Genomic DNA, 14,060 nt, shown 5'->3' with positions numbered 1-14,060 from the left:
CAAAATCATACCCAGCTAAGTTTAGATCCAGGCATTACAACTTTAATCCCAGGAGATTATAGCCAAGCAGATCTCTGAGCTCAAGGTCAGCCTGAGACAAAGCAAGTTCTAGATAAAGAAAAGCTTAAATCTAGGCATGGTGGTACACACCTTTAATCCCAGGAGACAGGCATGCAGATCTTCAAATTCAAAGTCAATCTGCGGAGCACGTTCCTGGATAGCCAAGCTTAGGCAGTGAAGGAAATGGAAAGCAGAAAGCTGCTGATAATGTAATAGAATAAGGGGCCCATGCTCCAGCTCCTGCAAGCAGCAGAACTCAGCAGTTTTGGCCATGTGTCTCTGACTTTAGAGTAAAAAATAGAAGGGACTACTGGGACAATTGATGCTGGTTAGCTGGACCTAAGAAATTAGCGGTGATTAAGAAGAGACCAGCATTACTGAGGTACAATCTTCTGGGAAGTCTTTTCTGAGAGCACAAAGAAGCTGTGTTCCAGAGATAGCCAAGGTTGTACCTCGTGCTGAACTGGACTTGGTAATGTGTAAGAGTCACCCAGGTGATACTGGTTTTAAGGCATGAAGGGGTCATGAAGAGCAGCTGAGGCTTGGCACTGTGAGAGGCCATGCAAGGCCATTGGTGAAGGTACAGCCTCAGTTGTAGTCGATGGTCCAGAACTGAAGGAGTCATGCAAAGGATTTTAGGCTTGGCATCATGAAGGAAGCCTATGAGAGAATATTGGTGAAGCCTAGGTGGGCAGAAGACCTCAGTGTATTGGACATGCCAGTACCATGGAATGATCACCAAGAACAGCAGTGGAGTGGATCAACCTGAGTTTAGAGTGCTACAGAGGGCAGAACTGGAGAAGTGATGCCAGTCCTTTGGAGGAGCCCACAAGATCACGTGTGGATCCCAGACAATGAAACAAGAAGCTGTAACATTGAAGCTGCTTGCGTTTAAGATGCCAGAGCCATGGGCTATCTGCTGAGGAAAGCTGCTAACAGAGAGTAGAACCAGCCCAGGAGAAAGAAGTTTGTTGCAGTCAACAGAGATGGAAAAAGGAGTTGGAGATTTGAAGAAGCCTGTTTTGGCATCAGACATGGAGATGCAGAGTTTGGAGTTTGCCCAGCTGGTTTCCTGTCTTGCTTTGGGGATTACAGTTGAGTGATTGGATGAATCTTAGAAGAGACTTTGAACTTTGGACTTTTGACATTATTGAGACTGCTGTAGACTATAGGGATGTTGGATGTTGGACTAAATATACTTTTTTATTATGCTATGGCTAGGTATGGGTCCCATAGACTCATGTGTTTGAATAAGCCCATGGGGGCCAGGGAGTGGAATGTGTGGTCTTATATGCTTGACCCAGGGAGTGGCACTATTAGGAGGTGTGGCCTTGTTGGAGTAGGTGTGTCACTGAGGGCGTAAGCCTTAATACCCTTGTCCTAGCTGCCTGGAAGTCAGTCTTCCACTAGCAGCCTTCAAATGAAGATGTAGAACTCTCAGCTCCTCCTGCACCATTCCTTCCTGGATGCTGCCATGTCCCCACCTTGATGATAATGGACTGAACCTCTGAACCTGTGAGCCAGCCCCAATTAAATGTTGTCCTTATAAGAGTTGCCTTGGTCATGGTGTCTGTTCACAGCAGTAAAACCCTAACTAAGACAATACCCAACTATATTTTGTCTCAAGTTCTCCTCTAAAGTTCTTCCTGCCCATAACTGACACTCACCCCCTCCCCCAACTCTGTGACAAGGAGGACAACAGAGTGCACAAGAACAAAGGCCTTTGCCTTTGAAGATGGCTATGGAGCAAACTGTTTCCAACAGAGGTGGTTACTATTTCTACCACAATATAAATCTGCCTGTAATGTAAACAGTTCTTGGAAATCTCATAAAGATAGGATTTTTGCCTATAAATCTCTTAAATAAGTAACTCCAGTATCAGCATTTATAACACAGTTGTGGTTGCCAGGATACAATAGTTTACAAGCCGTACACAAGATCTATGTCTAAGACCCATTGCTCTGTCAAGTTTCCGTGCTTCCCTGACTCCAAGAGAACAAACAGAGACACACAAAGCTGCCTGAATGCTTCACTGTCTGAGAGAGAGCATCTCTCAGGCACCAGAAGGCATGTTGTGCCCCAGAAGCCACAGACTCTAACCTGGAGAACTATGACACATGCCTCTCAAGGGAAGCAGGCCAGGTCAACTCCATGATTCCCTGCAGTTTGTCTATCTGTTTCTGTAGAAATTCTTAGTGGGTAGACTTCTCTTAAACCTGTGATCCTCATTTGAAGAGAGGCAGTAACAAAACAATGCCTTAACTGCCAACCAGATACAAAAACGCAGTCAAATGGTGGTGCACGCCTTTAATCCCAGCACTCAGGAGGCAGAGGCAGGCAGAAGTCTGCAAGTTCAAGGCTAGCCTGGTCTATGTATTGAGTTTCAGGCTAGCCAGAGTTACAAAGTAAGATCCTGTCTAAAAAAAAAAAGACAGTAAAAAGGATGTAACTGTAAAAAGGAGGTGACTGGCTGAAGAGATGGCTTGATAATTAAGGGTAAGCACTGCCCTTTCAGTGGACCTAAGTTTGGTTCCCAGCACCCACCTAGGGCGGCTCAGAATTGCCTGTAACTCTAGTTCAAGTCATCAATGCCTCTGGCCTCCATGGGCATCTACACTCATATCTGCCTACATGCACACACACACGAAAGAGAGAGAGAGAGAGAGAGAGAGAGAGAGAGAGAGAGAGAGAGAGAGAGAAAGGAAGAAAGGAAGGAAGGAAGGAAGGAAGGAAGGAAGGAAGAAAAAAAGACTTACCTAATACCTTAACTGAGAAGACTCATCAGTTAAGAACACTGGCTGTTTTTTTCCAGAGGACCTGGATTCAGTTCCTCTCACCCAGTTCAAAACTATCTGTAATTCCATTTTCAGCAGCTCCAACACCCTTTTCTCTCTTTTTTTTTTCTTTTCTTTTTTTTTTTTTTTTTGGAGCTGGGGACCGAACCCAGGGCCTTGCACTCACTAGGCAAGCGCTCTACCGCTGAGCTAAATCCCCAACCCCCCAACACCCTTTTCTAAACTCATCCATCACCAGGCACACCTGAAGTACATAGGTACACATGTAGGCAAAACAGATGCATAGAATAAGAAATTCAAATAAATAATTATTTTTTTAAAAAACCATTTGGTGTTTATTTATATCCTCCTTAAGATTTGGAAACAATGGAGCAAGAATACTGATAAGATAAACTGGGAGATTAGAGACTATTGAAGCTAAAGTCATGAATATTAAGAATTAGGAAGAGATAAAGGAGGTGCTGGAGAGATGATTCAGTGATTAAGAGCACTGGCTGCTCTTCCAGAGGTCCTGAGTTCAATTCCCAGCAAACACATGATGGCTCATAACCACCTATAATGTGATCTGGTGCCCTCTTCTGGCATGCAGGTGTAATGCAGATAGAGCGCTCAAATAAATAAAGTAAAATAGAGAAAATAAAGTAAGAAGGAGAAGAAGGTGAATGGGACAAAAGCATGAGAAATTACAGTAGGAAAACTCGCTGATCCACGCCTGATCCAGCCAACTAAAAACTAAACAAAAATGTGGTCCCGTGCTCTGCCCCTTTGCTGGTGATGTCTGGCCACTGGCGACACACCCATTCAGGGAAGGCCAGGGAACGCGCAGACTGTGTTCCCCAAGAGTGTCGGATGCGGCTGCACATAGACTGGAAGTTGGGGTCTGGGTTGATTGCTCTGGTTCCAAGTTCTCCATACTCCGACCTGGAGAGGAAGTCAGGAACACCAGGCTAGAAAGGGAAAGTGGAGTCTCTGAGTAAGATTCCTGTCTGGTTGGGAGCTAGTGCAGGAGGGGCAGGAGAAGAGAGAAGGCCTTCTTCGGGAGTCTGAGTACTGTGGATCTTTTAGGGGAAGGTCTTCCCCCCACGGCAAGCTCTAGTGAAGCTGCTCTCTGAGCCGATCTTTGTTCATTCCTTTCGGTGAACTAGGGAATTATATAATTCTGAGGAGGGAGTGAGAAAGTCCAGGAAAGAAAGGCCATTGGCTAACGACTAAGGCTATTGAGATGTCCCCATTAGCACCGAGAAGAACTCCAGGTTTTGCCAGGTATGCGGTACATGACTGTGGTCTTCACCTCATTAGGTGGTGATGGTCTAACCATCACCTTAGACGTGATGGTTTTCCAGAGTAGGCACTAGAGGCTAGGAGGGAGCAGCTCCACTCCCTGAGGTCTCAGATCTCTGAGATTCCCAAGGTCTGAGCTCGCCCCACCAGTTTTTATGCCCATCTGGTAGCCGGTCCACGTGCCCAACACAAAAATATCAAAAATACAAAAATGAAAACCAAATAATGGAAAATTGAAACATAGTATAACACCTGTCCGTGTTTCCTCCTTGCTAGGACGAATGCAAGTCCCTTCTATCCAACCCTGAGTTATCCTTCACGGTGACTAATTTTGCTGGTGGCTGGTAGGTGAGAACCTGTCTGTCTCTGTGACATTTAAACAGGTGAAATAAGATTCATGCAGCCAGCTTTCTACCACCTTTCTCTTTTGTGTTGGATTCCTGGGCAGAAATACCCTTCAAAAACTGTTCCCTTCAGCTGAAGCCAGCTCTAACCCTCAAAAAGAGTCACCCTTTGCACAATGCCCAACCCACCAGATCCTGTCTGTGGTGTGCTGGCCAACCATACTTCTCATCTGTGCGTTTCAGTGAGTTTTTGAGAGGACTGCTCATGGTTCAGGAATAGATAACTACTCATTCCCCCCTCCCCGGGTGCTGTGGCTACTTGTCCACAAGTGCCTCACAGCCTCTGTCCACGTCATTTCCTGCCCATGTTTATGTGGTTGCTGCTGGCTTCAGTGAGGTTGGGGTACAGACATAGTTGGGTTTCCTGTGCTCCCTCCAGAGTGGCTTGGTTGTAGGGTTTTTGTCAAGGTGGATTTCTTCCTCCTTGGAGAATCAGGGAGTTCCCCACCCTAGGCATGTCTTTCTCACAGGGTCTCCAGTGGTACATAGATCTTCTAGCTAAGATTTTGCTGTTGTCATGTTTGCTTCTGGAAGCTTTCTTTTCCTTTCTGTTTGGTTCTCACACTTCTCTGCTACTTTGTTCAGTAGCATAAATTCGGGTCTGTTGTTTCCTTTGTAAATCTAGCATTAAGTAGCTAGACAGGACTTTACCAGATCTCTACTTTTTCCTGTGGCTCCCCCACTCCCACTCCCCAACCCTTCTGCCATTTTCCCAGGTTTTTACTTCTCTCTGCAGAATCTGATGTATCCTTCCCACATTACAGAGATTTCGGAGAGAACTGTTTGTCTCTTTGCCACCTTAAGAGCACTGTTACTTTATTTATTTGTAGCCCAGGCTAGATTGGAATCGGAGTTCCTTCCAGTTCAGCCTCCCCCTATCCCCAGAAGATTCTTACGCTCAAACAAACAAACAAAAAAAATGGCTTCAAGAATCTAGCCAAGCAACAGTTCTTGACTGACCCAAGAAAGAAATAATCAGTTTGGTGTAAATCTGTGATCCGTTCATGAGAGTCTATGCCTGCAGTTGGCAGAGAAAAGCTTTACAGTGTCACTAAAATAGGCTGGGCTGGTTCCTCACTCTCCCACTGGCAGAGCTGTGAATCCATCTCTGTGGATTCTGTCCCTCCTTCATGTCCCTTCAGAACAACAGTTACAAGGTTCAGGAACTAGCCATTAACTTTTTCAGACTTCTGATAGTCCCCAGACACTCTTAATGAGAAACAGGAATAGGAAATGTTACTAATATTTCCCAGGAGGCTAGGTGGGGTGCAGGGTATCTCCTCCAATTTGTTAGAACCCAAGAAGCACATCTGTCAGCAGCTGTGCCTTTACCCAGCTCTGGAAACAGTGGTGAGAGACCGAAGTACTGTAAATGCCTTGGGCTGGCACCTCAGTCCTCAGAAAGCCATGTACAGGAGAGTTCAGGAGAACAAGACTGTCCTTGAATCTGTGCATCTGATGTTAGAGTCTGGCCCTCCATCTCTACACAGCAAGGGGACTCCTTGGTCAACAGACTCTTGATGCTTCTTCTAAGCCTACCCGACAGTCCTCATCTGCGTTCTGCAGTATGTTTGTTTGACATCACCACTCAGCTCTCCTGGAAGTCATTTCTTGCTCTCTTCTTGGGAAATAATTCACAGAAACACACAGTTGGTTGTCTGAATGAAAATGTTCCCAGTAGGTCCCCTAGGGAGTGACACTATTAGGAGGAAGGGGTGTAGCCTTGTTGGAGTAGGTGTGGCCTTTTGGGAGGAAGTGTCACTGGGGGTGGGCTTCAGACACTCAAGTCAGACCCACTGTCACTCTCTCTTCCTGCCGCCTGCTGATCCAGATGTAGAACTCTCAACTTCTTCCCCTGTACCTTGTCTACCCTTGTCTACCATGCTTCCCACCATGACAAAAAGGATTAAAAGTCTGAAACTACAAGCCAGCCCCAATTAAATATTTTCCTTTATAAATAGAGTTGCTGTGGGCATGGTGTCTCTTCACAGCCATAAAACCCTAACAAAGACACGCCACTCCTATTATTCAGTGGTACTTCTAGAATTTTCTCTTTCGGTTCTTGGGCCCATCTGAGCTTCTGCCAGGGTTTCATTCCTTGTCTCCTGGGTTTGCTGGGGAAAGGTGAAAATTTAGCTGCGCTCACATTGTGGCCTTCAGCACGAGGCCCTCTTCTTTTGAGCCGTGGAAGTGACGCTGCCTTCCACGGTAGTGCTCAGAGCCACCTTTGCCTTGGGGACGGATACTGAACTTGACGTTCTCTCGAGGCATGGGTGATTCTGTTGTGTTTGATATTCTGTAGCTGCGACCATCCTCAAGAGTTTAACTGTATCCTTGGATCACTGGGTCCTTAGCCCCAGCTATGCTATGCAATCACAGAAGGGGCTTTCCTGATGCCCAGGCGATACGCCAACCAGCTCATCCCTTGGGGGTGTGGAGCTGGCACTGACACTTTGTAAACATCTCTGGAAAATTCCAGTGTATGCCCAGGGTTAAAAAGCACACGGACCCAGAGAACTTGTTTACCAACTCTCTTCAGTCTCTCAAGCAGAATTTGGTTTGTTTTGGTTTTGGGTTTTCAGAGACAGAGTCTCTCTGTGTAGCCATGTTTGTCCTGAAACTTGCTCTGTAGACTAGTTCGGCCTTGAACTCCCTTCTGCCCTCCTCGAGGCCATTTTGATATCTGAGTGCCACCTTGCAAAAGCATCCAGGGCAGATCTAATGGACTCACTGTCCGGCGTGTTATCTCTGGATTGTACCGATGCCTACCAGCTACTCGGGTTGGCTTCCAATTCACAGAAGTCCTCCTGCCTCAGTCTCTCATGCTCCACACATCTCACTCCAACTCAGTATTTCCATCAGGTATTGGCTATGAGACACCAGAAAAGTTTGCTAGTGGCACCAATAGTTTGAAAATAGTCTGAGGGACCCTTTGCAGTGAGTAAGGTAGCACAGAAGGTGATCATTCTGCATTCAGAGGGGTCGGAAGGTTTGTGGGCTTAGAGAGAGCTTCTCTTCATCTACCTCATTCAGCTCCCCTTCTTGGTTGAGCAAGTCCTTGGGTGGCTTTGACTCATTCCACTTTGGAATAAGACTAAGACACGCAGCCACAGGTAGGGCCTGGCTCTGGCCGTAGGGATCCTGCACCCTTGGTCTTTGCTCTAACTGATTAAGAATCCTGCATGGAGCTTGGGGATGTGGCTCAGATGGTAGAGCCATTGCCTAGCATACATGAGGTCCTGGGTTCAATTCCTGGTACTGAATAAACTAGGTGCGTAATCTTGGTACTTGGCAAATGAAGCAGGAGGATCAAGAATTCAAAGTTGGGGGCTGGGGATTTAGCTCAGTGGTAGAGTGCTTGCCTAGCAAGCACAAGTCCCTGGGTTCGATCCCCAGCTCCGAAAAAAAGAAAAGAAAAAAAAAAAGAATTCAAAGTCATCCTTAGGTATGTAGTGAGTATGAGGCCGGCCTGGGCCATATTTAACTCTTTTTGCTTCTTCTGTTTCCCGCTTAGACTCTGCTGGCCTGCTCTCTTCTGAGGTCCAAATTCAATTTTACTGGACTTTCCTAATTAATACTCAGTTTTTTAGTCATTATATAAAAAAAGTATCCGGGCTGGAGAGATGGCTCAGCAGTTAAGAGAACTGACTGCTCTTCCAGAGGTCCTGAGTTCAAATCCCAGCAACCACATGGTGGCTCCCAACCATCTATAATGGGATCTGATGCCCTCTTCTGGTGTGTCTGAAGACAGCTATGGTGTACTTATATATAATGGATAAATAAATCTTTAAAAAGTTAAGGGATAAAATGATAGAAGAAGAAATGGGAGGTCACCCTCTTGCCAACATGTACAACACACAAAGACAGGGAGGTTACATATTCTTCAGAACGAAGGTGAGAATGCTTAACCTCATGCAATTTCATATAACTCCCATGTAGTCCAGGGTAGCTTGCAATTCACTACGTAGCAGAGAATAACCTTGAACTCCTTGAACAGAGCCAAAAAATATGTTTTGGGTCTAGGGAGAAATAGCCTCACTTGGAATTCTGGACAGAAAGACAATGGGTTGGAGTGGCCAGGTGTTCACACAAACTAATGTCTCTCTATCTCTGTAGTTCTAGGTAATGCTCCACACATATTTGAATATGTCAACGTGACGTGCAAATTAATAAGTTAATGGTGTCATTCACCCGGGTAAAACTGAGATGAAACTCTCACTGGGGGGCCTATTAACATCAAGTATGACTGACATTTCCTGACAGAACTGTGAGGAAGCCACAGCTCAGCCTTGCCCAAGTGCCTTTCAGAGATCTTTTTCCTCCAGTTGACCTTGTGAAAGGCAAGTGTTATGAAAAGGTCAGTTTGAATGGACGACTTTGAGAGTGGTAGTCATCAGGAAACTGGAAGAGAGCTGGGTGTGGTAGCACACACCTATCGGATTCCTGTGACATGTTCTGTGCATAGCCTTCGGTTACACAGTAATGTTGAGAAGGCTAGACTGACTCCATGACAGGCCTCACATTGGCTGTTAAGGAGACAAGGCCTAAATCCCTGTTTCCAAGAACTGGGCAAGTCCAGGTAAGTCCAGGCCTCAGAAGTTGCTCCACCACCTGGCCTGAGGCAAGGACAATAGGTCAACAGCAGTTTCCAGTCTTCCTCAGCAACAGTTTCCAGCCCCCACACCCGGGTAATGGAATGTCTGTCGAGATGGACCCAACAGATTGACATAGAGGTCACCTACCCTAGAAGTCCCTAATGTGCTTTAAATCAGGCCTGTAAGCTCACTAGGTTGACTCTCTATCTTGGTAATGGGAGACCACGGAATGCTGGAGCTCTGCAGAACAAAACACTCTTTGAATTTACTTATTGTTTGAGTCCAGGGTGTCATTCGCCAGTGAACCATGCATCCTTACAATGGGACTGCGGAAGTAGTAGGTTCTCTTTAAAACGATGTCTAAGTAAGCCAGTTGTGGTGCCCTACGTATAGTCCAAGCACTTGGGAGGCTGACACTGAAACCCCCAACATTCCATGCAACCAGATACGTTTTTTCAGGCTTGCAGTGCCAGGACCCCAGGGGTGGAGGAGAATCAGGAGTTCAAGGTCATCCTCTGCTACTTAGTGAATTGCAAGCCACCCTGGACTACGCAGAGCCACGTTTTTTAAGTTACACAGAGAATTAGCATTTGACCAGCAATTCTACTTAGAAGTACACGCTCACAAGACTTTGCTATTGTGGTAGACCCTGCCTGCTTGGGTGGTGTTGATGCCCCTCCACCCTCTTTCTGGTGTGTGTGTGTGTGTGTGTGTGTGTGTGTGTGTGTGTGTGTGTGTGTGCGTGCGTGTGTGTTCTCCTTCAGTCACGGGATGATGCAACAGGAAACCACACAGTGGAGCTTTTGATTCTGGACTTCAAAGTCTCTGAAACTGTGGGCCAGCACACCTCTACCTCTTGCAAATGACTGCTGTGGGCTATTCTGTTAAACAGGATTGCAACTGGGGGACTCTCAGCAGATACTCAGACCCTGATGTTTCCAGCCACTTGAGAGAGGCCAAAAGAACACCAGAGCCTATCTACAATGTTCTGTTTAGGTACATTGAGGCACCATACGTACCTAAAACAAAACGAAATTCTAGCCTAAACAGGACTGTAGGTTAGATTTTCACAGACCAACCCCTTACCCTCCAGTCTCAGCCTCGCTTCAGATCCAAAATAAAAGTCGAAATAACTAGCGGTCATTTAAACTAGTAAACAGGGGCTGGAGAGATAGCTCAGTGGTTAAGAACACTGACTGCTCTTCCACAGGTCCTGAGTTCAAATCCCAGCAACCACATGGTGGCTCACAACCATCTGTAATGAGATCTGATGCCCTCTTCTGGTGTGTCTGAAGACAGCTACAATGTACTTATTATGTATAGTAAATCAATCAATAAATAAATAAACTAGTAAACAGTGCCAGGCTGTTCAGGCAAGTTCCTGGGGAAGGGACTGTGCCACCAGGCAGAGGAGGAAGTCTGGCTTTGGATTGGTTTGGTTTGGTTTGGTTTGGTTTGGTTTGGTTTGGTTTGGTTTGGTTTGGTTTGGGTTGGTTTAGTTTGGTTTGGGTTGGGTTGGGTTTGTTTTGTTTTTTTTTTTTAATCATTATAAAAGGTAAACCTAAGTCCTCCAGATGGGACACCTATGCAGGCATCCTCTTGGGATGGATAAGAGGTGTCTTAGCCTGCGTTGCTGTGAAGAGACGCCATGACCTCTCTTATAAAGGAAAACATTTAATTGAGGTTGACTCAAGTTTTAGAGTTTTAATCCATTGTTGTCATGGTGGAAAGCAGACAGACATGGTGCTGGAGGAGCTAAGAGCTCTACATCAGGATCCACTGGCATCAGAGGGAGAGAGGGAAAGGAGAGAGAGAGAGAGAGAGAGAGAGAGAGAGAGAGAGAGAGAAAGAGAGAGAGAGACTAACTGACAGATTGATTGACTGGCTGGCTGGCTGACTGACTGACTGACTGACTGACTGACTGACTGACTGACTGACTGACTCTGGGCATGGCTTGGGTTTCTGAAACCTCAGTGCCCACTTCCAATGACACACTACCTCCAACAAAGCCATACCACCTTTCAAACAGCATTCCCTAAGCATTCAAATGTGTGAGCCTATGGGGGCCATTCTTATTCAAGCCACCACAGGAAAGCAGGTCTTTCTGTTAGTGAGGAATAAGTATGGGCTGGCTACTGTGCAAAGGAAGGCATGGTCACTCTAGGGGTCAAACTTCTAGGGGTCTTAGCCTGCTACTTCAAGAATGGCAACCTCTATGGTGGTGTCACGATACTCTCAGAGCTAGTTGAAGTCAATTCTTTATGGTCCTGCCCTGAGGCAGCAGAAGTCCTGCTCTGAATCTAGTGTTCCTAGAGGCAAAAGCAGCCTTATTCCAGGGCTGCATTCCAAGTATGCGTCTGCAGGATCATCCTCTCAAGACAGTAAAGCAAAATGAAATAAGAAAAGACATTGATTTTTTTTTTAAGCACTATTTTAACTGGTTGAGCCACAGTCCCAGTGTATAAGTAATTTGGCTCCAGAAAATAATTTTGAATGGGTTGAGGATGCTTCTGCCTCAGTAGACAAGAGGTCAGAAGACAGAAGCCCAGAGTGTGGTCTAAGGTAGGAACCACCGTCTCTATCATCCACCAACCTGTGCCCACTCAGAGGACCAACGAGGAGCTACTGTTTCCATTTTCTCTTTACTAAGTTGAATCTAGTCTTCCCAAATTCTGAAAACAAATAGATAATTTTAAAAAATATATATTTATATTATATATTTATATATATTATAATATATATTTATATTATATTTATTGTAGGGAGCCATATTGGATTTGGGCCTGGCCGCTTTGTGACTGTATGGCCACAGTTAAGATGACTGCCATAAAGTCTTGAGATTGTTGGACAAAAGCCTCTCCCATGAATTTACAGCACAGGAAGAAAATAATCACGAAATGCTTTGAGCCCGGCTGATGCACGTGGAACCGACACACCTGGGCCACACCTGGGCGGTGGTCAATTCTCTCTTGCCTTTTGCTTCCTCAGCCTTTATTCTTGAGATTTAGGCTGGTCTTCTTGGATTTCTCCCTAATTAATTCAGGTCTCGTAGTTGGTCTTTTGTTACCGAAGTCAGGATCCAGGTAGTCATGAGCCAGGGTTTCCCACTGTGCTTCCCAGATATTTTCTTTTCTCCCCCCCCCCGCCCCCCAGAGCTGGGGACCGAACCCAGGGCCTTGCGCTTGCTAGGCAAGTGCTCTACCGCTGAGCTAAATCCCCAACCCCTCAGATATTTTCTACCTGGGGAACTTGGTGGTGAATAAAGCTACAGGAGTCTTTCTCTCTCTTCCTCTCCTGGCTTGACACAAATAACCTGTGTGTGAGTGTTTCTTTAATCCCGCAGGCTTTCGCCCGATTCTCGGTACCGTGTCGGTGCAGGCACCGACAATTTATATATATTATTATATATTTATATTATATACAAATATATATAATACTTCTTCTTTCCATTTTCATGAGCATTTTTTCTCAGAGGAATTTCTCACCCTTCATCATTATTGAGGAAGGAAACTTTCTTAGGATGATTGTGTTTAAGTACACAAATATTTTTGGAGATGAGAATGTTCTAGAAATATGATATATAACAAACAGGGACAGTTACAATGGTATCTAATGGCATCTTTTGTTATATGTCCTTACTTTTTTGTTATATGATCTTCCAGTGAAGCCCTTGCTGCCCTGAGACTTACTTTGCAAACCAAGCTGCCCTTGAATTCAAAGAAATGTGCTTACCTCCCCACCACCACCCCAAGTACTGGGACTAAAGGCATTTGCCACTACATCTGGATTATTTTTACAACTTTTTAAAGCAAGTCTTAGGGTTCAGGTTATGAATCAGTTAGTAGCATGCTTGCCCAGAAGGTACACAGCCCTGGCTTCAACCTTCAACAGCAGATAAACCGAGCATGGCAGCACATGCTTGTAATTCAAGCACTGAGGAAGTAGAGACAGGAGGGTGAGGAGTTCAAGGTTATCCTCAACCACACGGCAAAGTGAAAGCCAGCCTGAGATACAGGTCGACACCCAGGCTCAGACAGAAACCAAAAGCTTTTGATGTTGGCAATTCGGCATGGGAGGTCTCAGATTCTAAACCTCGGAGATTAGAAAAGGGTCAGATTTTCCTTTGATGGTACATGATTAAAAACTGGCCTTGCACTTCAGTGACCTTGGTCCTCCGTGCAAGGACACTTTAACTACAAAATGACAGGCGGAGGACCTGAGGTACGAAGTTGGTACTCGGAAATAAGCTGGTGCTCTAGGCTAACTCTGGAGTTTATAAAAAGAAATCTGTTTACCTGAGATAGCTAAGGACGAAGAGGGTGTGTGTAAATATGACCTATTATATAATCAACTGCCCCCGAAAGGCCGACTAAAACCACCTGCTCACCCAGGCTCCAGTATCAGTCCTGTGTTCCTTTGAACCTATTTACCAAATCCTGATAAGATCAGCCCACAGTAAGTGTTATCAACTCTGTGTTTCAAAGTACAAATACAGGCCTCTGAAAAGCACAAATGTTACCTTTTGACTGAAATTGGCATCTGGGAATAGAGAGTGCGTATAAAAGCAGATCTCGAGACGCTCAGACAACCACAAGCCTGTTTAATCTGTCCCTTGGTTGAGGGTCGAATCTCACTCATTGTTGCACGTGCTGCTGGTAGCATGCTAGTCAGAGCTGGACACGCCTGTAGGATTTCGAAACAAATAGAGAAGTAACTTGTTCCTATTGGCTGCTCTCAGAAGTCCCTCTAGGTGCCCAAACGGAACTTCCTTTCCCTATAAAATATTGTGACAGAGAAGACACCCCTAACTCTGTTCTTATTTCTGTCAGTGGGATGACCTTTTGGAGAGCATTAGACTTCTCTGAACAACAGGAGAGTGAGAATTTAAACGTTGGTGTTCAAAGAACATGAAAACAAGTTCATTT

The sequence above is a fragment of the Rattus norvegicus genome, chromosome 17 (genome assembly GCF_036323735.1).
Source record: "Rattus norvegicus strain BN/NHsdMcwi chromosome 17, GRCr8, whole genome shotgun sequence".
Taxonomy (NCBI): domain Eukaryota; kingdom Metazoa; phylum Chordata; class Mammalia; order Rodentia; family Muridae; genus Rattus; species Rattus norvegicus.
Note: the sequence above shows the minus strand (reverse complement) of the source record.